Raw genomic sequence first — 25,295 nt, 5'->3', positions numbered from 1 at the left:
TGTATTTAGAACATTTGCTATAAATTGATAGATTAGACTATCCAAATTTGTGACCACATAATGGTAAATGAAGTGGGATGAACAAGCTGCCTTCTCATTCTATATTCAAGAGGAGTGTTCTAAAACAATTCTGATTTTAGTAATGTCACCTTATGGGTGGCTGAGTTGAAATTAAGTATTTGGTTATTTTGGTTTTGAAACTATAAACTTTAAGTTAGCCCAAATCTGTAGCTTTTTATATGTTCCTTAGCATAAAATAATCTGTAAGAATTTGCATGCCCTGTTTGATAATGATTTTTTTTTTTTTATGGTGGAGATTCCTTGGGAGATTTATTCATTAACTAACACTTACTTCTGATCTCATTTGCTAGAGTAAGTGTAGGGGTTAAACTAGGCATACTAACATAATCTTCCAAATTGCTGTTTTTCTTTTGCTCACAATAGCTTGGATCATCTGAAAAAGGGTCTGAATAAATGTATCATTTGTTACTAGCTAAAAACTGTCATCATTAACTTGATTAATCAAAATGCTGCTCTTAAAGATGGATTGAAGCACAAAATAGCCAGCCTGGTTCCCCATAATGAAGAGATTAATTTGACACACAAGACAACCAATTTAGTACTACTCAATGATCATGCTTTATTTAGAAAGCCATCAATTAGTATATTTTTTCCTTGATGTACTATTTTGTCTTTATAACAAGAAATGATGATTTCCTCAAAAGCTAATCTACTTTCTTAAACATAAAAGGATATTTAGCTCAGCACTCTGAAACTCCAAAATGTGAAATTCCGTTTTATGAGTAAAGAGGAAATTAATGATGGATTAAAAAGCTTGCAGGGGAATTCTTTATTTTAGGGTATTGCTAATTTTCTTTTTGTAACATGATTGTGAATATGGTAGTAGAAATCACAGTAAGAGACTCCCCCAAGGTCTTGTGTTCTTCCTTCTTTTGGATGGAGATTAAAATGGCCTGTAAATACTGTACTAATTTACAATGAAGTTAATTATATTTTACTGCCTTTTAAAATGTGTGTGGTGGTTGGGAGAAGTTTTTGGCAAAGTGAAAAGAATATTAAGTCACAGTATGAGTTTTCTTTACAGGACTGATACTTAAAGCAACAGAAAAGGTATATTCATGAGATTCATGTGGCGTATGGAGTTTTTAATCATTCCCTATTGAGCAGCATTTCTTATGACGGGAAGAAACAGCAGCAAACATTTCTTTACTAACTTGGGCTAATGATGCTTTCTGGACGTTGTGTTTACTGTGCATGAGAAGTTGGGTTTGATGTTTAAAGAGAGATTCTAAGTTGGATTGGATTTCAAATGCAAGAGTTAAGAAAATTTTAAAAAGAGAGCGATGCTGTTTCATTAATAGTTCATGGAAATTTACCATTTGAAAGGCCGGTCTGATGTGCTTTAGAACCTATTGCGGGTTATTAGATGACATACCATTTATGGATCTGACAGATGGTTGAAATCTGTTTTGTTTTGTTTTTGTTTTTGTGAGGAGGGACCTTGGCAGAATGCTATGTGTGTGAAGTGTGTATATGTCTTGTATAAGTGTGAATGGTTGGTGTTTCTGCCTAAATGTGTCAGCCTCATGACGCTGGTTAGCTTTCCAGGATTCCAGGGGATGTCAAATATCGGTAGAGAGGGACACTGTGAGTGACAGCCAAAGCTGGATATTCCTGGTTCGGAATTCGTCTGCAGGCTTTTCCTCCATTAGTGAAGCAGGATAACAATTCAATAAAAAGTAGTCATTAAACATTCCTTAGGTACCTACTACTGTGGGCCACACAGATGTTTACTTTATGATTGCGTTCCTCTCTTCACAGGGCAGGAGCCCTTGGAGGCTGTTTAGAATTGGGTCCATAACAGAAGTGGTCAAAACTTTCCACTTTCCTTGTTGCCGACTTGAAGGATATAAAAAACAAACATTTAAAAATTGTTTAATAGATTTTGGAAACTTGTTTCCTAAGAGGATAATCCCAGCCTGGGAGCCAGTACTACTGTGTTCCAGTCCTGACTCCACCAATAAGCAGTGTGTCACCTTGGGCAAGTTTCCCTGCTCTTTCAGAGGTTGGAAAAGTATAGATTTATTGCTCAGATAGAGAGTGGGCAACATGAGAGAACAACATGAGAAGAATACATTAATATTTTAATAGTGTTCAGAGGCATAAGCATGAACAGTTGTAGAAAATATGTACTTGAGGGAAAAATAAGTTTATCATTGAGAATGAATTCCCACAAAGCTGAGAAAAATCTGTTAAGGATTGATGGCTTGACCTTCAACCCATTCATATATTTTCCATTTCTTAAAAATAAAAATGTCTCTTCCTCCCCCTTCCTGTGGTCCTTTCTCTGATTGCAAACAAGATTTTTGTTTTTGTAGAAAATTTGGAAAATAGAGAAAATTACTAAGAAGAAAATGAAAACAATGTCAATATCCAGAAAAATCTTAAAAGTTTTATTAATATAACCTTGTAGTTTTCTGGCATTTGTATGTGTATGTCCACATATAATCACAGCCATATTGAATGTAGTATTCCAAACTATTGTTTTTATTTACCAGTATACTGTGGCAATTTTCTCACAGTAATGAATATTCTTCTAAAATATAATTTAAAATAAATGCATAATATTCCAAAATACAGAATTTGTTTAAAATGTTTTTTCCCATTACAAATAGTTCATTGCCAGAAAATTGGAAAATACAAAAAGATTGAAAGAAGAAAAATAAAATTAATGATAATTCTATTACCCAAAGAAATTAAACCTTTCTCCCAATCTGTTTTTCTAGGCATATTCATCATATTTATAGTTTACATTTTTAAATTTAATTTATATCATTTATATCATTGTATGATTTTATTTTTAATTTAACAAAATAGCATACTTATCTTCCCATATGAGTAAAATTTATCTTACTTATAATGTTAAAATTTATAGTTAAGTTTTTAATTATATAATTAGCATTTGTAATTATTTCTGTGTGATTATGTATGCAATTTTTTTGCAGTTTGTGAACTTAATATAGTTACTGTGAGCTATTGTGTACTAGACATTTGGCATATACATGAGAGCAGAACAGGTATAAATTATGAATGATAGTGTGAATTCTTACATAATCTTGTTTTCTTTACCTATGTATGTTTATACATGAACTAGTATATTTGAGTGCTATCATTGTGAGTAGCCACATTGTAATCCATTTGCATCATCATTTATTTTGCTAAATTACCACTGATACAAATTTAGATTGTTAATTTTTTTCTAACAGCATTGTAATAAATACCTTATAGTCAAATTTTTTCACATTATTAATTAATTATTTTCCTGTGACAATTTCCTAGGGTATAATATCTTGAACAAAAGGTGTACGTATTTTGATATCTACTGTCAAAACACTGTTTATAAAGGTTGTATCAATTTTAACTCCTAACAGCAATTTGTGAGTGCCATTTTCCCAAGCAAAAAATGGTATATCATTCGTGTTTTAACTGCGCGTGTTTTAAATTCCTAATAAGTTTATATTTTTCCTAAATGTTTATTGAGGAAAAATTTCTTCATTGGTGAACTATTTTTTAGGTCTTTTGATCAGTTTTTGGAAGGATATTGGTTATTTTTGTCCTGAAGTATATAAACTTCTAGAATTCTAGAATTATTTTTCTGCTGCATATAGTTATATTTCTGACACTCTGCGGTCAAATCTATCAGTACTTTCCTTTCTATGGCTGTCTTTGGTTTTACGCCAGAAAGACTCTCCCAATCACCCCTATGTTATGTATATTTATAACTTACTTAATTTTATTTTAAAATTTAAAATTTTAATCTAAGTGAAAATTACTTATGTTGGCAAATAATGTAATTTAAGGGTCTACTTTTTATTCTTCTGAAATAGTTAACCAATGATCCCAGCACTATTTATTGAATAATTAATCCTTTCCACATTGAAGTGCCACCTTTATGTATGCTTGGATGTATTGCTAGAGTTTCTAGTCAGCACCACTCTCTTTTATTCATGGTACTGTTACTGTTAATTTGAACATCTGGCAGCACACATTTCTCCTTTCTTTTTCTTTCTTTTTAGTGTTTTCTTGGATTTATCTTTTTATTCTTTCAGATGCATTCTTTCTCTTTTCTTTTTTTTAATTGCATTTTAGGTTTTGGGGTGCATGTGAAGAACATGCAAGATTGTTGTATAGGTACACACATGGCAGTGTGATTTGCTGCCTTCCTCCCCTTCACCTATATCTGGCATTTCTCCCCATGCTATCTCTCTCGAAATCCCCACCCCCCATTGTCCCTCCCCTATTTCCCCCCAACAAACCCCAGTGTGTGATGCTCCCCTCCCTGTGTCCATGTGTTCTCATTGTTCAACACCTGCCTATGAGTGAGAACATGCAGTGTTTGATTTTTTGTTCTTGTGTCAGTTTGCTGAGAATGATGGTTTCCAGGTTCATTCATGTCCCTACAAAGGACATGAACTCATCGTTTTTGATGGCTGCATAATATTCCATGGTGTATATGTGCCACATTTTCCCTGTCCAGTCTGTCATTGATGGGCATTTGAGTTGATTCCAGGTCTTTGCTATTGTAAACTGTGCTGCAATGGACATATGTGTTCATGTGTCCTTATAGTAGAATGATTTATAATTCTTTGGATATATACCCAGTGATGGGATTGCTGGGTCAAATAGAATCTCTATTTCTAGGTCCTCGAGGAATTGCCACACTGTCTTCCACAATAGCTGAACTAATTTACACTCCCACCAACAGTGTAAAAGTGTTCCTATTTCTCCACATCCTCTCCAGCATCTGTTGTCTCCAGATTTTTAAATGATTGCCATTCTAACTGGCGTGAGATGGTATCTCAATGTAGTTTTGATTTGCATCTCTCTAGTGATGAGAAGCATTTTTTCATATATTTGTTGGCCTCATGTATATCTTCTTTTGAAAAGTGTCTGTTCATATCCTTTGCCCACTTTTGAATGGGCTTGTTCGCAAAGGGTTTTATTTTTCCTTCACTTCTGAAGCTCAGTTTGGCTGGATATGAAATTCTGGGTTGAAAGTTCTTTTCTTTAAGAATGTTGAATATTGGCCCCCACTCTCTTCTGGCTTGTAGTGTTTCTGCCGAGAGAATAGGAGTGGTGAAAGAGGGCATCCTTGTCTACATGCCAGATCTCAAAGGGAATGCTTCCTGTTTTTTCCCATTCAGTATGATATTGGCTGTTGGTTTGTTGTAAATAGCTTTTATTATTTTGAGATACGTTCCATCAATACCGAGTTTATTGAGGGTTTTCAGCATAAAGCACTGTTGAAATTTCTCAAAGGCCTTCTCTGCATCAATTGAGATAATCATGTGGTTTTTGTCTTTGGTTCTGTTTATGTGGATGCTTATAGACTTGTGTATGTTGAACCAGCCTTGCATCCCCGGATGAATCCTACTTGATCATGTTGGATAAGCTTTTTGATGTGCTGTTGCAATTGGCTTGCCAGTATTTTATTGAAGATTTTTGCATCTATGTTCATCATGGATATTGGCCTGGAGTTTTCTTTTCTTGTTGGGTCTCTGCCGGGTTTTGGTATCAGGATGATATTGGTCTCATAGGATGATTTGGGAAGGATTCCTTCTTTTTGGATTATTTGCAATAGTTTCAGAAGAAATGGTACCAGCTCCTCTTTGTTTGTCTGTAGAATTCGGCTGTGAACCCGTCTGGACCTGGGCTTTTTTTGTGTGGTAGGCTCTTAATTGCTGCCTCGACTTCTGCCCTTGTTATTGGTCTATTCATAGTTTCAGCTTTCTCCTGGTTTAGGCTTGGGAGGACACAGGAGTCCAGGAATTTATCCATTTCTTCCAGGTTTACTAGTTTATGTGCATAGAGTTGTTTGTAATATTCTCTGATGATGGTTTGAATTTCTGTGGAATCTGTGGTGATTTCCCCTTTATCATTTTTATTGCATCTATTTTGTTGTTCTCTCTTTTTGTTTTAATCAGTCTGACTAGTGGTCTGTCTATTTTGTTGATCTTTTCAAAAAACCAGCTCTTGGATTTATTGATTTTTTTAAAGGGTTTTTTGTATCTCAATCTCCTTCAGTTCAGCTCTGATCTTAGTTATTTCTTGTCTTCTGCTGGGTTTTGAGTTTTTTTGATCTTGCTCCTCTAGCTCTTTCAATTTTGACGATAGGGTGTCAATTTTGGATCTCTCCATTCTCCTCATATGGGCACTTATTGCTATATACTTTCCTCTAGAGACTGCTTTAAATGTGTCCCAGAGATTCTGGCATGTTGTGTCTTTGTTCCCATTGGTTTTGAAGAACTTCTTTATTTCTGCCTTCATTTCATTGTTTACCCAGTCAACATTCAAGAGCCAGTTGTTCAGTTTCCATGAAGCTGTGTGGTTCTGGGTCGGTTTGTGAATTCTGAGTTCTAACTTGATTGCACTATGGTCTGAGAGGCTGTTTGTTATGATTTCAGTTGTTTTGCATTTGCTGAGCAGTGCTTTACTTCCAATTATGTGGTCAATTTTAGAGTAGGTGTGATGTGGCGCTGAGAAGAACGTGTATTCTGTGGATTTGGGGTGGAGAGTTCTGTAAATGTCTATCAGGTTTGCTTGCTCCAAGTCTGAGTTCAAGCCCTGGATATCCTTGTTGATTTTCTGTCTGGTTGATCTGTCTAATGTTGACAGTGGAGTGTTAAAGTCTCCCACTATTATTGGGTCGGAGTCTAAGTCTCTTTGTAAGTCATTAAGAACTTGCCTTATGTATCTGGGTACTCCTGTATTGGGTCCATATATGTTTAGGATCATTAGCTCTTCTTGTTGTATGGATCCTTTTACCATTATGTAATGGCCTTCTTTGTCTCTTTTGATCTTTGTTGCTTTAAAGTCTATTTTATCAGAGATGAGAATTGCAACTCCTGCTTTCTTTTGCTCTCCATTAGCTTGGTAAATCTTCCTCCATCCGTTTATTTTGAGCCTTTGTGTATCCTTGCATGTGAGATGGGTTTCCTGGATACAGCACACTGATGGGTTTTGGATTTTTATCCAATTTGCCGGTCTGTGTCTTTTGACTGGTGCATTTAGTCCATTTACATTTAGGGTTAATATTGTTATGTGTGAATTTGATACTGCCATTTTGATGCTTGCTGGCTGGTTTGCCCATTAGTTGTTGTAGATTCTTCATTATGTTGATGCTCTTTAGCATTTAGTGTGATTTTGGAATGGCTGGTACTGGTTGTTCCTTTCTGTGTAGTGCCCCTTTCAGGAGCTCTTGTAAAACAGGCCTGATGGTGATGAAATCTCTGAGTACTTCCTTGTTTGCAAAGGATTTTATTTTTCCTTCACTTCTGAAGCTCAGTTTGGCTGAATATGAAATTCTGGGTTGAAAGTTCTTTTCTTTAAGGATGTTGAATATTGGCCTCCACTCTCTTTTGGCTTATAGTGTTTCTGCTGAGAGATCTGCTGTAAGTCTGATGGGCTTCCCTTTGTGGGTGACCCGACCTTTCTCTCTGGCTGTCCTTAGTATTTTCTCTTTTATTTCAACCTTGTTGAATCTGACGATTATGTGTCTTGGGGTTGCTCTTTTTGCGGAATATCTTTGTGGTGTTCTCTGTATTTCCTGCAATTGAGTGTTGGCCTGTCTTGCTAGGTGGGGGAAATTTTCCTGGATAATGTCCTGAAGAGTATTTTCCAGCTTGGATTCATTCTCTTTGTCACATTCTGGTACACCTATCAAACATAGGTTAGGCCTCTTCACCTAGTCCCACATTTCTTGGAGACTTTGTTCATTCCTTTTTGTGCCTTTTTTTCTGATCTTGGTTTCTCGTTTTATTTCATTGAGTTGAACTTCGACTTCTGATATTCTTTCTTCTGCTTGGTCAATTCGGTTGTTGAAACTCTTGCATGCTTCATGAAGTTCTCGTATTTTGTTTTTCAGCTCTTTTAATTCATTCATATTCCTCTCTAAGTTATCCATTCTTGTTATCATTTCCTCGAATCTTTTTTCAAATCTTTTTTCAAGGTTCTTAGTTTCTTTGCATTGATTTAAAACACGTTCTTCTGTAAGGACACATGTACACGAATGTTCATTGCAGCATTGTTTACAATAGCAAAGACCTGGAATCAACCCAAATGCCCATTGATAATAGACTGGATTGGAAAAATGTGGCACATATACACCATGGAATATTATGCAGCAATCAGAAATGATGAGTTCGTGTCGTTTGTAGGGACATGGATGAATCTGGAAAACATCATCCTCAGCAAACTGACACAAGAACAGAAAATGAAACACCGCATATTCTCACTCATAGGTGGGTGATGAAAAATGAGAACACATGGACACAGAAAGGGGAGTACTAAACACTTGGGTCTATTGGGGGGAAATGGGGAGGGCCAGTGGGAGGGGGAGGTGGGGAGGGATAGCCTGGGGAGAAATGCCAAATGTGGGTGAAGGGGAGAAGAAAAGCAAAGCACACTGCCATGTGTGTACCTACGCAACTGTCTTGCATGCTCTGCTCATGTACCCCAAAACCTATAATCCAATAAAAAATTAAAAAAAATAATAAATAAATAAATAAATAAAAAATAAAATAAAATAAAACACGTTCTTTTAGCTCACAAAAGTTTCTCATTATCCACCTTCTGAAGTCTAATTCTGTCATTTCGTCACAGTCATTCTCCATCCAGCTTTGTTCCCTTGCTGGTGAGGAGTTTTGGTCCTTTGTAGGAGGCGAGGTGTTCTGGTTTCGGGTGTTTTCCTCCTTTTTGCGCTGGTTTCTTCCCATCTTTGTGGATTTATTTACCTGTCGTCTGTGTAGTCACTGACTTTTCGATTGGGTCTCTGAGTGGACGCCCAGATTGTTGATGATGAAGTATTTCTGTTACTTGGTTTTCCTTCTACCAGTCTAGCCCCTCCACTGTACGACTGCTGAGGTCCACTCCAGGCCCTGCTTGTCTGGGGTGCACCTATAGCAGCTGCGGAACAGTCAGGGATGCTGCCAGTTTCTTTTTCTGCTATCTTTGTCCCAGAATGATGCCTGCCAAATGTCAGTCTTTTTGATATAGAGGGGTCAGGGAGCTGCTTGAGGAGACAGTCTGTACTTTATAGGAGCTGAAGTGCTGAGCTGTGAGCTCTGTTGTTCATTCAGGGCTGTTAGGCTGCTACGTTAATTCTGCTGCAGCAGAACTCATAAAAAAAACCCTTTTTTTCTCAGGTGCTCTGTCTCGGGGGGGTTGGGGCTTTCTCTGTGAGTGTTTGTTGTTCTGTCCTGCCCAGCAAGGAGGCAGTCTAGTCACTATTTGCCTGCCGAGGCTCTGCCCTGCTGGGGTGAGGTTCGCCCTGTGTCTGCAGGCTCTGTTGTGCTGCTGCAGTCTCCGCCCTGCTGCCACGGGCTACGCCCTGTGGCAGATTCTTTCTGTTGTAGCGGGTTGCCTCGGCAATAGCAGACTGCGTCAGCAATAGGCATGTACCTCAGTAGGGGCGGATTGCCTCGGTAATGGTGGACACCTCTCCCCCACGGGCTGCACCGTCTTGGGTTAGCTGTGTCCGCAGAGAACCCCTCCACCCAGAGCATTTGGAATCACTGTTTTGTTTGTCCCACTGCCCTACCCCAAACACTTTTTCCCTGGAATCTCCTGGTCTGGCTCACTGTCCAAGTCCTGTTCCGTCTCAAGTTCAGCCCTCTTAAGTCTCAGATTGCTGGTTCAACAGGGTACCTGGAGCAGTGCACTTTGCGTGGAGTGCTGTGTAGCGCCACTGCACTACAGCTCCGGTCAAAACCTCTGCCTGGCATCCCGCAACTCTTTTATACCTGGGAATTTCCCCGTTCTGTTTGCAACAAAGATTTGTCTGGAAATGTGGCCCTGACTCACCCTCTCTGCGCATTCACCGAGAGCTTCAATCCTGGGTTGTTCTCACTGTGCCATCTTGAGTCCCTTTCGCCACAATTTCTTTATCCATTCATTTGTGGATGGACTTTTAGATGGCTTCCATGTCTTCACTGTCATGAATAACTCTGCAATGAACATGGCAGTGCAGATATATCTTCAAAATCCTGATTTTAATTTCTTTGGATATATCCTGTAATGGGATTGCTGACTCCTATAGGGTAGTTCTATTTTTAATTTTTTGAGGAATCTCCATACTGTTTTCCATAGTGGGTGCACTAATCTACATTCCCTTTCCTCTTTATCTTTGTCAACTCTTGTTATCTCTTGTCTTTTTGATAATAGTCATTCTAATAGGTGTGAGGGGATATCTCACTGTGGCTTTGATTTGCATTTTCATAATGATTAGTGATATTGAACATTTTTTCATATATTCATTGGCCATTTGTATGTCTTCTTTGGAGAAATATCTATTGGGATCTTTTATTCATTTTTAACTGGGTTATAATTATTATTATTTTGCTGTTGATTTGTAGAAGTTCCTTATGTATTCTGGATATTAGTCATTTCTCACTTAAATGGTTTTCAAATATTTTTCGTCATATTGTAGGTTACCTTTTCATTTCATCTATTGTTTCCTTTGCTGTGCAGAAGCTTTTTTAGTTTGATGCAATCTACCTTGTTTATTATTGCTTTTGGTGTCATATCCAAGAAGCCATTGCCCAGATCATTGTCAAGAAACTTGTTTCTTGTTTTCTTCTAGGAGTTTTTGATTTCAGGTCTTAGATTTGTCTTTAATCCATTTTTGTGCATGGTGTAAGCTAAGGGTCCAATTTTATTCTTTTGCATCTGGATATCAAGTTCTTCCAATCACATTATTGAAGAGACTATTGTTTCCTGCATATTCTTGGCACTCATGTCAAATACCATTTGATCATATATATGTAGGCATATTTCTGGTCTCTCTATTCTGTTCCATTGATTTATATGTCTGTTTTCATGCCAGTACTACATTGTTTTGATTACCATAGATTTATAATATGTTTTGAAATAAGGAAATATAACTCCAATTTGGTTCTTCTTGATGAAAATAGCCAAATGCAATGCCATGCTTTGGCTACTCAGAGTCTTTTTTATCCCTTTAAAAAATGTCTGTAAAAAATGCCATTGGTTTTTTGATAGGATTTGCATTGGATCTGTAGATCATGTTGGATAGTATGGATCTTTTAATCATATCAATTATTTTAGTTTTAAATTCATTTTAACAATATTAATTCTTCTGACCAAATAAATATTAAGGCTGAATATTTAATTATTTCAGTATGTATATTGAAAATGATCATAGACACACACACACACACACACAGCCCACAGCTTCTTTATTTATTCTTCCATTGATGGACTTTTAGATTGCTGTTAGAATACAGGATGTCATTTCATTTATTTCTTAGTTCTTCAAATTCCTTCATCGATGTTTCACAGATTCTGATGTACAAGTCTTTTAACTTGGTTAAGCTTATTCCTAAATACTTTATTCTTTTTGATGCTATAAATGGAATTGGTTTCCTAAATTTTCTTTTTGTATAGTTTGTTGTTAGTGTATAGACGCGCAACTGATTTTTGTATCCTGTAACTTTACAGAATATCTTAGTTTCAACAGATTTTATTGTGGAGTCTTTGAGTTTTATACATATGAGATCATGTCATCCACAAACAGATAATTTAACTCTTTTCTGATTTGGATGCTTTTTATTTTTTTTTTTTCTTGCCTAATGGCTCTGGCTAGGACTTCTGGGACTATGTTGAATAGAAATGATAAGACTGGGCATCCTTGCTTTGTTGTGGATCTTAAGGGAAAGCTTTCATGAACTGTGTAGAATCTAATTTTCTTCAATTAAGTATCTGTCTTTGTCTCTTTATTCTGTCTCTCTGTCTCTGTCTATCCATCTCTACCCTTTCTCTAATATTAATCTTTAAAAATTATGCCATGCTCAGTCTCAAAATACTACCAACTGGATTTAAAAATTGTTGTCAGTGTCAATTTAATTCAATTTCTATTGGTTTAGAGTTTTTTTTTCAGAAGCAGGCATCCATTTCAGAAACTTCTTTTCTTTTTGAGATGGAGTTTCACTCTTGTTACCCAGGCTGGAGTGCAATGGTGTGATCTCAGCTCACCGCAACCTCTGCCTCCTGGGTTCAGGCAATTCTCCTGCCTCAGCCTCCTGAGTAGGTAGGATTACAGGCATGTGCCACCACGCCCAGCTAATTTTTTGTATTTATTTATTTAATTTTTGAGACGGAGTTTCACTCTTGTTACCCAGGCTGGAGTGCAATGGTGCGATCTCGGCTCACCACAACCTCCACCTCCTGGGTTCAGGCAATTCTCCTGCCTCAGCCTCCTGAGTAGCTGGGATTACAGGCACACACCACCATGCCCAGCTAATTTTTTGTATCTTTAGTAGAGATGGGGTTTCACCATTTTGACCAGGATGGTCTTGATCTCTTGACCTCATGATCCACCCGCCTCGGCCTCCCAAAGTGCTGGGATTACAGGTGTGAGCCACCGTGCCCAGCCCCAGAAACTTGTTTTTTTCATTAAGATTTCTAAGACAAATATATTGGCTATAGATTTTTTTCCCAGATAGTATAAGAGAATTTGAAAAGTGTACATTAGATAAATCCAAATGTTTATTCCTATTCATAAAGCCCCTCTAAAACTTTTTAGAGCATGCCTACTTCTATGCTTGAAGGAAGATTTCTAATGAACCTAGTAAACTCATTTGAAAAAGTCTAATCTTTCATATTATTTTTTACTTTATTCTGTGTTTTGGACCTATTAACCAATAACCTAGAATAACCTCATTCATTCCAGCTCAATTTATAAAAAGCTGCTCATTAATGTTTTCCATATACATATCCATACATTTGTGTTTTTAAATTAAACTTTTAATGTTGAGATAATTGTAGATTCACATGCAGTTTTAAGAAATAATACAAAGAGGCTGGGTGAGGTGGCTCACATCTGTAATCCCAGCATTTTGGGAGGCCAAGGCAGGGGGATCATTTGAGGTCAGGAGTTTAGGACCAGCCTGGCTGTCATAGTGAAACCACACCTCTACTAAAAATACAAAAATTAGCCGGGGATGATGGTGTGCATCTGTATTCCAAGCTACTCAGGAATTTGAGGCAGAGAATCACTTGAACCTGAGAGGCAGAGGTTGCAGTGAGCTGAGATTGTGCCTCTGCACTCTAGCCTGGGTGACAGAGTAAAACTCGATCTTAAAAAAAAAAAAAAGAAATAATGCAAAGAGATCCCATATACTCTTTACCCACTTTCTCCCAGTGGTAACCCTTGTGAAACTACAATACAATGTCATATCTAGAACACTGACAATAATACAGTCAAGATACCCACATTTTGACTGTTTTGCCGGCACCTCGGCGCGGCAGCTCTTGGTGCAGAGTAAACGGGACTAGTTCCCCTTCTGACCGACGTTTGGAGCTCCGGGAAGGCAAAGTCGCCTATTACGGACTCAAGAGGGAAGCCAGACTGGAGATTCCCCAGGCAGAAAAGCACCATCAGTCTTAACGCCGCTGTTTTGGACAGTGCAGTGGGTTGCTCAGATTTCGGCCCTGGGAATTAACAACTTGGACATCCACTCAGAGACCTAATTTGAAAGTTGGTAATAACAAAGACGACAGGTGGGTAAATTTACAATGATGGGAAGAAACCAGCGTAAAAGGCTGAGAAGACTCAAACTCAGAATGCCTCTCCCTCTAAAGAGGATCACAGTTCCTCATCAACAAGGGAACAAGGCTTGATGGAGAATGAGTGCATTCCATTAACAGAATCAGGCTTCAGAAGGTGAATAATAAGAAACTTCTGTGAGTTAAAAGAACATGTTGTAGCCCAATGTAAAGAAACTAAGAACTTTGAAAAAGGTTTGACAAACTCCTAATGAAAATAGACAATTTAGAGAGGAATATAAGTGAATTAATGGAACTGAAGATTACAATATGGGAACTCTGAGAAGTATGCATAGGTTTAAACACTCGAATTGATCAAGCAGAAGAAAGGATATCAGAGGTCAAAGACCAACTTAATGAAACAAAACAAGAAGACAAGAATAGAGAAAAAAGGATAAAAAGGAATGAGCAAAGTCTCCAAGAAATATGGGATTATGTGAAAAGACCTAATTTACGTTTAATAGGTGTACCTGAATGTGACAGAGAGAATGAATCCAAGCTGGAAAATATTCTTCAGGATATTATTCAGGAAAACTTTTCCAACCTAGCAAAGCAGGACAATATTCAACCCCAGGTAATACAGAGAACACCACAAGGTATTCGTCAAGAAGAGCAATCCCAAGGCACATAATCGTTAGATTCACCAGGGTTGAAATGAAGAAAATACTAAGGGCAGCCAGAAGAAAGGTCAGGTTACCCCCAAAGGGAAGCCTATTAGACTTACAGCAGATCTCTCAGCAGAAACCCTACAAGCCAGAAGAGAGCGGGGGCTAATATTCAACATCCTTAAAGAACAGAACTTTCAGCCCAGAATTTCATATCCAGCCAAACTAAGCTTCACAACTGAAGGAAAAATAAAATCTTTTATGAACAAGCAAGTACTCAGAGATTTTATTACCACCAGGCCTGCTTTACTAGCGCTTCTGAAAGAAGCATTACACATAGAAAGAAACAACCAGTATTAGCATTTCTAAAAATATGCCAAAAAGTAAAGCGCATCAACATAAAGAAGAATTTACATCAACGAATGGATAAAACAGCCAGTTAACATCAAATGGCAGTAATCCTAAATTTAAATAGACTAAATCCCCCAATCAAAATATACCACCAAAACCCAACCGTATGCTACATCCAGACCCATTTCACATGCAAGGATACACAAAGACTCAAAACAAAGGGATGGAGAAAGATTTACCAACCAAATAAAGAGCAAAAATAAATAAATAAATAAATAAAAAGCAGGAGTTGCAATTCTTGCATCTGATAAAACAGATCTTAAAGTAACAAAGATAGAGTGGCAAAAGGAGCAATGCAGCAATAATAGCTAACGATCCTAACACCCAGATACACAAGACCTATAAATAGACTTAGACTCAACGAGACAGAAAATTAATAAGGATATCCAGGACTTGAACTCAGATCTGGAACAAGTAAACTTAATAAATAATTTTAGAGCTCTCCACTTTAAATATACAAAATATACATTCTTGTCAATACCACATCACACCTACTCATAGGTTTAAATGAAATATTGATCGGCCATTATTAATACCCATTTTTAGAATAAAGCAACATTTCCGTTCTCTCTCCCTCTTTTTCTTTCTCTTTATTCCTCTCCTTCACTCCTTTTGTTTTCTTTCCTTCTCTCCTTAAAAAAAATATTTATTTTATTTTATTATACTTTAAGTTCTGGTATACATGTGCAGAATGTGCAGGTTTGTTACGTAGGTATACACATACCATGGTAGTTTGCTGCACCCATCCCCCCCATCATCCGCTTTAGGTATTTCTTTTAATGCTATCCCTCCCCAATCCCCCTGTTTTCCTCCCCTAGCCTTCCATCCCCCGACAGGCTTCGATGTGTGATGTTCCCCTCCCTGTGTCCCTGTGTTCTCTATTCAACACCACTTATGAGTGAGAACATGCGGTGTTTGGTTTTCTTTTCTTGTATCAGTTTTCTGAGAAGGATGGTTTCCAACTTCATCCATGTCTCCGCAAAGGACATGAATTCATCCTTTTTTATGGCTGCATAGTATTCCACGGTATGTATGTGCCACATTTTCTTATCCAGTCTATCACTGATGGGCATTTGGGTTGGTTCCAAGTCTTTGCTATTGTGAACAGTGCTGCAATAAACGTTTAAGTGTGCATGTGTCTTAAAAGTAGAATGATTTATAATCCTTTGGGTATATACCCACTACTGGGATTGCTGGGTCAAATGAAATTTCTATTTCTAGATTCTTGAGGAATTGCCACACTGTCTTCCACAATGGTTGAGCTAATTTACACTCCCACCAACAGTGTAAAAGTGTTCCTATTTCTCCACATCCTCTCCAGTGTCTGTTGTCTCCTGATTTTTAAATGATTGCCATTCTAACTGGCGTGAGATAGAGATACCCATATTCCTATGGCACAAGTTTCCCTCCTGTTGCCATTTTATAGCCACCTCAACTTCCCTCTCACCCCCACACTCTTTTAACTCTGCAATCACTAATCTGTGCTCAATTCCTAAAGCTGCAATTTCAAGAATGTTGTATAAATGCAATCATATTGTATGTACATACATTACAATTTTTTTTCCTGTTTTTAAAAACAGACTTCTTCAGGAATTGGAAATAAACTCATAGACAGTATTTTTAAATTAACATGGCGATGCATTGGTATTTTTCAAGCAATCAGTTCACCCCACAAAAGTTCAATCTTTTCATTTATAAAGACTTATTTAAACTTACTGAATTAGATTGGATTCTTTGGAAACTGACTCTGAGGTGGAGCCCTGCGTAAAGAAGTTCTCTTGGGATTTGGTCTGAGGAGTCACCCTGTAAGGAAGTGAGGAGGGCAAGATTGGTCAGGACAAACTGCCCCACAGAGCACTTGTAGCTGAGGCCTCAGCACGTCATACATGAGAAGCTCTGAAACCAGATAGCCTTTCAGAGTTATCCCAAATTGTGGCAAGGGGGATGGGACTGTATCTTTATTCTAGTTTCTTTGATTCTTCATGTACATTTTAGAACCAGCTTATACATTTCCACAAAGAATCCTACTGGATTTTGATTTGAATTGCTTTAGATTTGTAAAACTATTTGGTAGGAATGGACACATTAAGAATATAAAATTTTCTAATCATTAAACATGGTATATGTGCATTTATTTAGTTCTGTTTTGTTGTACTTTGTAGTCTGTAGCATACAGAATTTGCACATATTTTGTTAGGTTTATATCTAAGAATTTTATGTTTTTGTTGATATTATAACAGGTTTTTTTTTTAAAGCCAACTTCCCATTGCTCATTGCTAGTACATGCTGCCCTTTGACTTTGCTAAACTGACCTATTAGTCCTACTAGCTTTTTGGAAGATTCTTTAGAATTTTCTCCTTAACTATAAAGTAATCATATCATCTGTAGAGAGTATAATTTTACTTTTTACTTTTTTAATTGGTGTGGCTTTTATTTCTTTTTCTTGCTTTCTGTTGCTGGCTATATCCTTCATTTCAATATTGAATAGAAATGGTGAGAGCAGATACCCCTTTCTTGTTGCTGATCTTAGAGGAAATCATTTTGTCTTTCATCATTATGTAGGAGGTTAGCTATAGGTTTTTGTAGATGATCTTTATTAAAGTGAGGAATTTGCCTTCTATTTCTAGTTTGCTGAGAGGTTTTATCATGAATGAATATTGAATTTTACCAATTTTTTTTCTGTATCTGCTGAAATGATTATAACAGCTTCTTCTTTAGTCTTTTGATATGGCAAATTGCATTGTTTGATTTTTCAAGTGTTAAACTAACCTTGCATTCCTGGGATGAATTCTATTTGGTCATACTGTATTATTTAAAAAGATATACTGCTAGATTTGATTTGCCAATATTTTGTGAGGATTTTTGTGTCTAATTTCATAAAAGAAAATGGTTTGCTATAATGCCTTTGTCTGGTTTCAGTATCAGAGTGATGAGCTGGCCTTAATAAGACAGAAAATGTTCATTCCTCTTCTATTTTACTGAAATAGCTTGTGTATAACTGGTATTTTTGAGACTTTTTTCTTCCTTACAGTTTGAGAGACTTCTTCAGTAAAGCTATCTGCCTTGTAATTTTTTTAATTGGAAAGCTTAAACCACAAATTTATTTTCTTTAGTAGAGATAAGAATATTCAGATTATTTCTTCTTGAGTAAGCTTTGTTAGTTTGCATCTTTTAAAAAATTTATTTAATCTAGTTTGTTAAATATACAGCATAAACTTATTTGTAATATTCACTTTTTGCCCTTTTAATGGTGTATGAACTGTAGTAACGTCCCTCTTTCATTTCTGTTAATAAGTAGTTTGCATCTTCTCTCATTTTTGTCTTAATTAATTTGGCTAGACGTTTGCTAATTTTATCGATCTATTTAAATAATTACCTTTTTGTTTCAGTATTTTAACTTTTTTCTGTTCTTGATCCATTGATTGCTGCTCTTATCTTTATTATTTCTTTTCTTCTACTTGTTTTGGGCTTAATTTGTACTTCTTGTTTTAATTTTTAAGCAGAAGCTTAGATTATTAGGTTGAGAACATTTTTGTTTTATAATAGAAGCACTTAATGCTATATATTTCTTTTCATGCATTGTTTTAACTATATTTCTCTGATTGTTCTTATGTTGTTATTTTCATTTAATTAAAACTATTTTTAAATTACTCATGCCTTTTTTTAGCCAATAGACTATTTAGAAGTGCATTGATTTCTAATATTTGGGAGAATTTTTCAGATGTATTTTTGGTTTTGAATTTTAGTTTAATTTTGTCATTGCCAGAGAACATACCATGATGATCAATCCAGTCAAGTTAGGTGTCAACTTGACTGGATTAAAGGATGCCTAGATGGCTGATGAATCGTTCCTGGGTATGTCTGTGAGGGTGTTTCCAGAGAAGATTGACATTTGAGTCAGTGGACTGCGAGAGGCAGACACCCTCATGGTCACCATCTAATTGGCTGCCAGAGCAGCTAGCATAAGCTAACACCTAACTTACTAGATTGACCATTGCATTATATACTTTATTATAAACTCTCAATTCTTTACTAATATTTTAAATTTAGACAGTCAATTATCTTGTGGAGCTATTACAAATGAGATAAGTATCTTTTACATTTACTTTTCCTTTAATTATTCTGAAGATTTAATTTTATTGTGTAGATTCAAATTTCATTCTGTTACATATTCTTTATCACTAAAGAAATTAAACAAATCCTTCTGTAGTTCATGTGTGCCAGTAATGAATTCTCTCAGCTTTTGTTAGAATGATATTTTTACTGGGTATAGAATTCTGAGAAGATAGATTTAAAACATTTTTTTCCTTTTCAGCAGTTTAAAGATATCACTTTATTGTCTTCTGGGTTGTGTAGTTATGACAAATAGTTTGCTACAATTTATATTTTTTTCTTTAAGTTTGACATGTGTCATTTTTATATAGCTTTCTCTTGCCTTCAAGATTTATCTTTATCTTCGGTTTCTGGAAGTTTGCATATGACATGCATAGAAGCAAGTGTGTGTGTGTTTGTGTTCATCTGTGGTTGTTTCTTTTTAGTATTCATTTTTTATGTATGTTTTCTGAGCTTCTTTGATCTATGGTTTGTTTTTTTTGGAAAAATTCTTTGCCACTATCTTTTCTTTTTTTTCCAGACAGGGTACTACAGGTGTGCACCACCACACCCAGCTAATATTTTGTATGTTTTTGCAGAAATGCTGTTTTACCATGTTGCCCAGGCTGGTCTCCGACTCCTGAGCTCAAACAATCTACCTGCCTTGGCCTCCCAAAGTGCTTGCTTGGATTACAGGAGTGAGCCACCATGGCTGGGCCTGTCATTATCTTTTCAAATATCTCTCTAGCTTGTTCTGTTTCTCTTTTTATCCTGACGTATTAGACACTTTGTTATTGTACCACAACTCGTGGCTACTCTTCTGTTATATTCACAGTTTCTCCTCTGGATGTTTAAGTTTGGGTAACTTCTATGGGTTTATCCTCAAGTTCACTGATTCTTCCCTTAACTGTGTTGATTCTGTTGATGAGCCTGTGGAAAACATACTTCATCCCTAATACCAGAATTTTATATTTCTTTGTCTTTTCTTTTATTTTAAAATTTGAGGCAATGTCTCACTCTGTCACCTGGGCTGAAGTACAGTGGCGGAATCACAGCTCACTGCAGCCCCGACCTCCTGGGCTTAAGTGATTCTTCCACTTCAGCCTCCTGAGTAGCTGGGACTACAGGTATCTGCCACCACGCCTGGCTAATTTTTGTATTTTTTGTAGAGACAGGGTTTTGCCATGATACCTAGGCTGCTCTCAAACTCCTGGGCTGAAGCAATCCACCCACCTTAGCCTCCCAATGTACTGGGACTAGAGATATGAGCCACAGTGCCCAGTCCAGGTTTTTATATTTCTAATATTTCAATTTTCACCTTTTTTTGTAGCTTCTAACTCTTTTTTAAATTAGACATGTGCATGTTGGCCTTTTCAATGAGACTTTTAACATATTAATTATGGTCTGATAGTTTTAACATCTGGTCTGGCTTAGTTGATTGCTTTGTGTCTTGGCAGTATTTTATTTATTTATTTTTGTTCCTCCCCCAACTTCTTTTTAGTGTGTTTTGAAATTTTTGATTGAATGTTGGACATCCTCCCTAGAACAGCAAAGATTGGCATAAGAATTATATATGGCTGGAAAGTGGAATACCTCTTCTAATTTTAGGTCATTTGTGTGTGTGGGGGGGTGGGGATATGGGTAGGGGAAGTTGAATTAATATAATCAGCAGTTTAGCTGAGTTTAGGTTTGATGGTCTCTACAGTTAACTTCAGTTAAGTTTTGGCCTAAAATTTTTTAGGATTACCTTATGCTTAGGGTGGGACCTAAATTACGGAAGGATTTTGCCAGTGTCCATGCTCTACTCTCAGCTTTTGGCTTTTCCTGTGCACTTGTGCCTCATAGGTGGTTTCTCTCTGTGCTTATGTCCTTCCTTAGTGGGATACATTGTTTCTGCATGTTACCTGGGGCTTGCTCACTTGGTGGTAGGAGTTGGGAGTTCTCTAGTGTTCTGAGTCATTCTTAGTCTTAGGCAGGCCCTGTGTTCCTGAGTCCTGGAGATGGAATTTTCTCCGTGATCTTGCCCCTTTTCCCCATCACAGCTGAATTCTTGTTATGTGGCAAGTCTTATGCAGAGGAGAGTTTCTTTCCCCTTGCCCAGTGACAAGAGAGCTCTAAAGATCTGGGCCAAGGATATTTCCTACATCTTTCCCAAAGGTAGAGATTTCTTCTTCATTGGTTTATTTGTTTGTTTTTTACTCTTCCTTTAGCTACAGCGTGTCTATACATGTATCATCAGGGTGCCAGTGTTTGCTGCCCTTACCCCAGCTGCTTAGATTTTGTTCTATAGGGAAACCAGAGTAGAAGAGGGCTTCATGCCTTTCTTTCAGTGGCACAGTTCCTCTCCTCTTAGTCTATACCACTGAAGGAAACTTTCTCTGTTCTCCTGCCCTGGCCCTAACCTGCCTTGTGCACATAATAAAGATTGAAAGCAGAGCCTGTGAGAATGTGTGAAAGAGTTCACACACTGAAGCTCTCAGGGATTCTACACATTCACACTAGTGTATCCTTAGTCTTACAATTCATTAAAAATTTTGGTCAAATTCTTCTCAACTTCTTGTATCTTCTTTTCCTCTTGTGCTCTGCCACAGGTAAGCCAACATTTGTGTTTTTGTCTCTTTAGAAAGGCTTTTTTCCCCTGAGATTTCAGGCTACTTGGTTGCTCTGTGATTTTACCTCTTTGATAGGTTCAAAGAAAGTTACGATTTTTTGCTTTATATAAACTTTTATTTTTGTTCAGGTGGGAGTGGCCATTTTTCCAGCTTTTTATATCTTAGATAAAAGCAGAACCCCCTTAGTTGCATATTTAAGAGGCTATTTATTACACTGCTCAACAAGGTCAGTGCTTCTGGTTAGTGTGGTATATGACAGATTTGGTGGACCCATGTGACTACTGCCACTTCTTTGCTGTAAAGTGGGTCCCTTGGTTTGATGCAATATATTGTGGCATCTCATGTTGTTGAATCAAGGACTCTCTAAGTTTGTGGGTAATACTACTGGCTTAGGGTATAGGGGCAGGAAAGATAACCTCCTATTCTGATCCCAGTGTTGATACCATGTAAGATCAATCTCTACTTCTTCAAGAATAGAAAGATACTTATGCAGTCATCTTGCCACAAATGGGATATTTGGTTTCAAGATAAGGGGCCATATTGGGGGCCATATTTGTCAGGGCTCTCCAGTGGGACAGAACTAATAGAATATATGTATATGTGAAAAGGAGTTGATTAAGGCTAATTGACTCACACAGACACAAGGTGAAGTCCCACAATAGGTTGTCTTCAAGGTAAGGAGCAAGGAAGCCAGCAGTGGCTCAGTCCAAGTCCCATAACCTCAAAAGTAGGGAAGCTGACAATGGCAGCCTTCAGTCTGTGGTTGAAAGCTCAGAGTCCCTGGAAGGCGGCTAGTGTAGGTCCAAGAGTTCAAAAGTCAAAGAACTTGGAGTCTGATGTTTCAGGGCAGGAAGCATCCAGCATGGTAGAAAAATGAAGGCTGGAAGATTCAGCAAGTCTGCTCATTCCACCTTCTTCTGCCTGTTTTTTCTAACCAGACTGGCAGCTGATTGGATGGTGTCCACCCAGATGAAGGTGAGTCTGCCTCTCCCAGTCCACTGACTCAAATGTTAATCTCCTCTGGTAACACCCTCACAGACACACCCAGAAAGAATACTTTGCGTCCTTCAATCCAATCAAGTTGACAATATTAACCATCACAGGGGCTTAGCATTGATCTCAGTAGCTGCCAGGTTGGACATTCAGAATGTCAGTAATTAGAACAGCCTTGGTAAGTGGAAGCCTGTGCTGCTGGACCCATGCATAGCTTCCATCCCTGCTGTCACAACTACTTCATTACTCAACCGTGATAACACTGGTATGGGAAATGACAGAGGGTGAATGACATCAGCTTGCCAAGTTATACTATATAGTTTGTTACTTAGTATCTCTTCTGTGATAAATGCTCTCTAGTGACAATAAATGTGATATAAATATCTTTACACTGTGGACCCTCTCATGTTTCCAGACACATGCTGTTTCCTTAGATTTCCTTGTTTTTAATTCTCTGATCTACCCTCCCCACCCTCACCCCTGGTCCTTGAAAAACCAGCCAGGCCACCCTCTACTACCCATATGCCTATGTGTGTTCTTATCCTGGGCTCTTACTCTTTTTACATGAAGTGGATGACAAAATACACTGCCTGGAGCTCTGTCCACTGGGAGGATTTTACCTCATTGCTTTCTTTCATGATTCCTCCTGAGTGGTGTGGTAGTGCTGCAGTCCACTTTTGGCGTTTACCCTTATACTGAGCTAACTCATCTATAAACCAAGCTTGGCACTTTCCCCGCCTCTGTCAGCTAGTCATAAGTGACCCCTTTCCACCCAGCAGTAGTTAAGAACTGTCAGTGACATCAGTGTTATAGTGGTAGACAATAGGGAGGGTATGGCTTACCTATTTATGCAGCTTACGTATGTCCTCTGGTCCTGCTCGTGCCCAGTCTTAAATGAGCAACTTTTGTCTTAGTCAACTTGGGCTGCCTTATTTAAATAACCATAATAAAAAAAAATCCAACAACCTGGAAACCATATTCACATAAGCCTAGTGTGCTGAATTCTATTCATTATTATCTGGTCTTTTCAATCCAATAGAGAGATTATAGTCACCACCACTGCTAAAACTATCTCTTATTATATAATATAATGATAATAACAACCATTTATTGAATGTTTGTGGTGCTAAGTGCTTTATAAAACATTAGTTCCTTATATACCCTTGTCAAAGCTGCCGCCTTCCTGATTCTCTACTTGTTACAATAATGTTGAGTACTGTCATTCAAACAACTTCATCACTCTTATTTGTGGATTGCTGTCGAGACTCTGGAACACAACTGTGAAGTCCTAAAATATAGTACACCTTCATTCTTTGCAAGAGGATTTTGTGTTTTGAAAACAAACTCATTCAGGGCCCAATTTGATGACTAATTTGGGAAGATATTCAAAATGGGTAATGTAATTTTAGTTCTTTAAAATAAGAGAGTTGGCTTTTTGACTATTAAGCAGTAGTAGCCTTAATTTTGTTGGAAGTTTGTAAACCAACTTTAAAGCAATTCTCAAAAAGTACTTCCAAAATACAGCCAAAGCAATGCCAGCGTTGTTAGAATGAGAATGATCTCTTAAGGTAAGTACCTAAAGATTGACACTCATTTGAATTACATTCTATTCATTACATTTTTTCTACTTTGTACACAGGCAGAAAAATGGAGAGGAAGTGTTGTATTGATTTTTAAATGGAAAAGTATGTTTCCTTAAATTAAAGAACAACTTTACTCATCTCCTACTCTTAAGTCAAATTTGCTTTGCTCAGTCTATTTTGTAATATAAGAGTCTGATAGGCTTTTTCCACATACTTTATCTTTGGAATCTTGAATTATGTTACCAGTCCTTAGCAAATGGAATCTATATTCTGAGTTTCCATAATATATTTCTTCATTTTAAATGGATGTAATATTATCCAGATACTGATAACAAATAGGAAAACAAGCTTCATATGAAGTTATTTTAAATTTACAACTTAATTGTTAAATTACATATTGAAAAATTTTTTAAGTTGAGCATCACACTTTGGTGCCTTTTAACATTTCCCATAAATACGTCTTTTCACCTTTTGTTTAATGTATTTTGTCTCAGTAGTAGGTGAATACGTTTTATTCTAACATTGGATGACAAGGTCTCTGTAAAAGACCTCAGTAAAAAGGATACAGGAAATTTTATAGAGTACCTACACACTGACACAGGAAAATTTAGAGCATTTTATAAACAAGTGAAAAAAAGACAATTAGTAAAATAAAATATATCCACATTCTTTAAGAACAAATTCTCTCACGGATGTGTCTATCACAGGTAGACTGCTGTGCATGTAAGATGCAGTATGTTAAGTTGCACTGAGAACTTACAACAATTTTCATAGGTGTGAAGGTATGCAGGCAGGTAACTTCAAACCTGATTGTTTCAAATGTCATGCTTAATTAAAAGGTGTTCCTTGCAGATTCAGATCCAAATTTAGACATAAGAATGTATCTTCCTTCCCCTATCCCTTTTGGAAAATCATACACTACAGTTTTGGAGCTTGATGAACCAACTGAACAGAAAAATTCACTCACCTCTTATTGAAAAAATATTTTTTTTCTCTCTCACTTTCCCTGCTTAACATTTTGCTGGATTGTACTGCTGAAACAGATCGTATAGCCACAGTCCCTGATGGCTGAAAAATCGACATGTTATTATTCTAAAAACTGGTTATTGCTTTTAAACATGGATGCAATTAGTGGCATAAAACACTAGAATAAATTTGTGTAGAAATAGTTGATTATTATTTCACCTATAGCCACATTAGCATGGTTTATTAAGTATTTTGACTATAATAGTGTAGTAGTAATAAATTTGACTGTCACTTAACAAGTGGAAAAATACATTTTAAATATATATATTTGTCTTAAAAGAAATGTCAAAAAGGAGTACTGATAATTGAGTCTCTGTACCGAGTTATTG

General features: G+C 37.0%; 1 long non-coding RNA gene across 3 annotated transcripts in view; it reads left to right on the top strand.

The window, feature by feature from the left end:
• LOC118143022 (uncharacterized) overlaps positions 1-25,295 on the top strand; it is a 234,149-nt gene that overhangs the window by 40,922 nt on the left and 167,932 nt on the right. The gene's annotated exons all lie outside the window — the stretch shown is intronic.

This window comes from Callithrix jacchus, chromosome 7 (genome assembly GCF_049354715.1).
Source record: "Callithrix jacchus isolate 240 chromosome 7, calJac240_pri, whole genome shotgun sequence".
NCBI lineage: Eukaryota > Metazoa > Chordata > Mammalia > Primates > Cebidae > Callithrix > Callithrix jacchus.
This window is presented reverse-complemented; position numbering and strand designations above follow the sequence as displayed.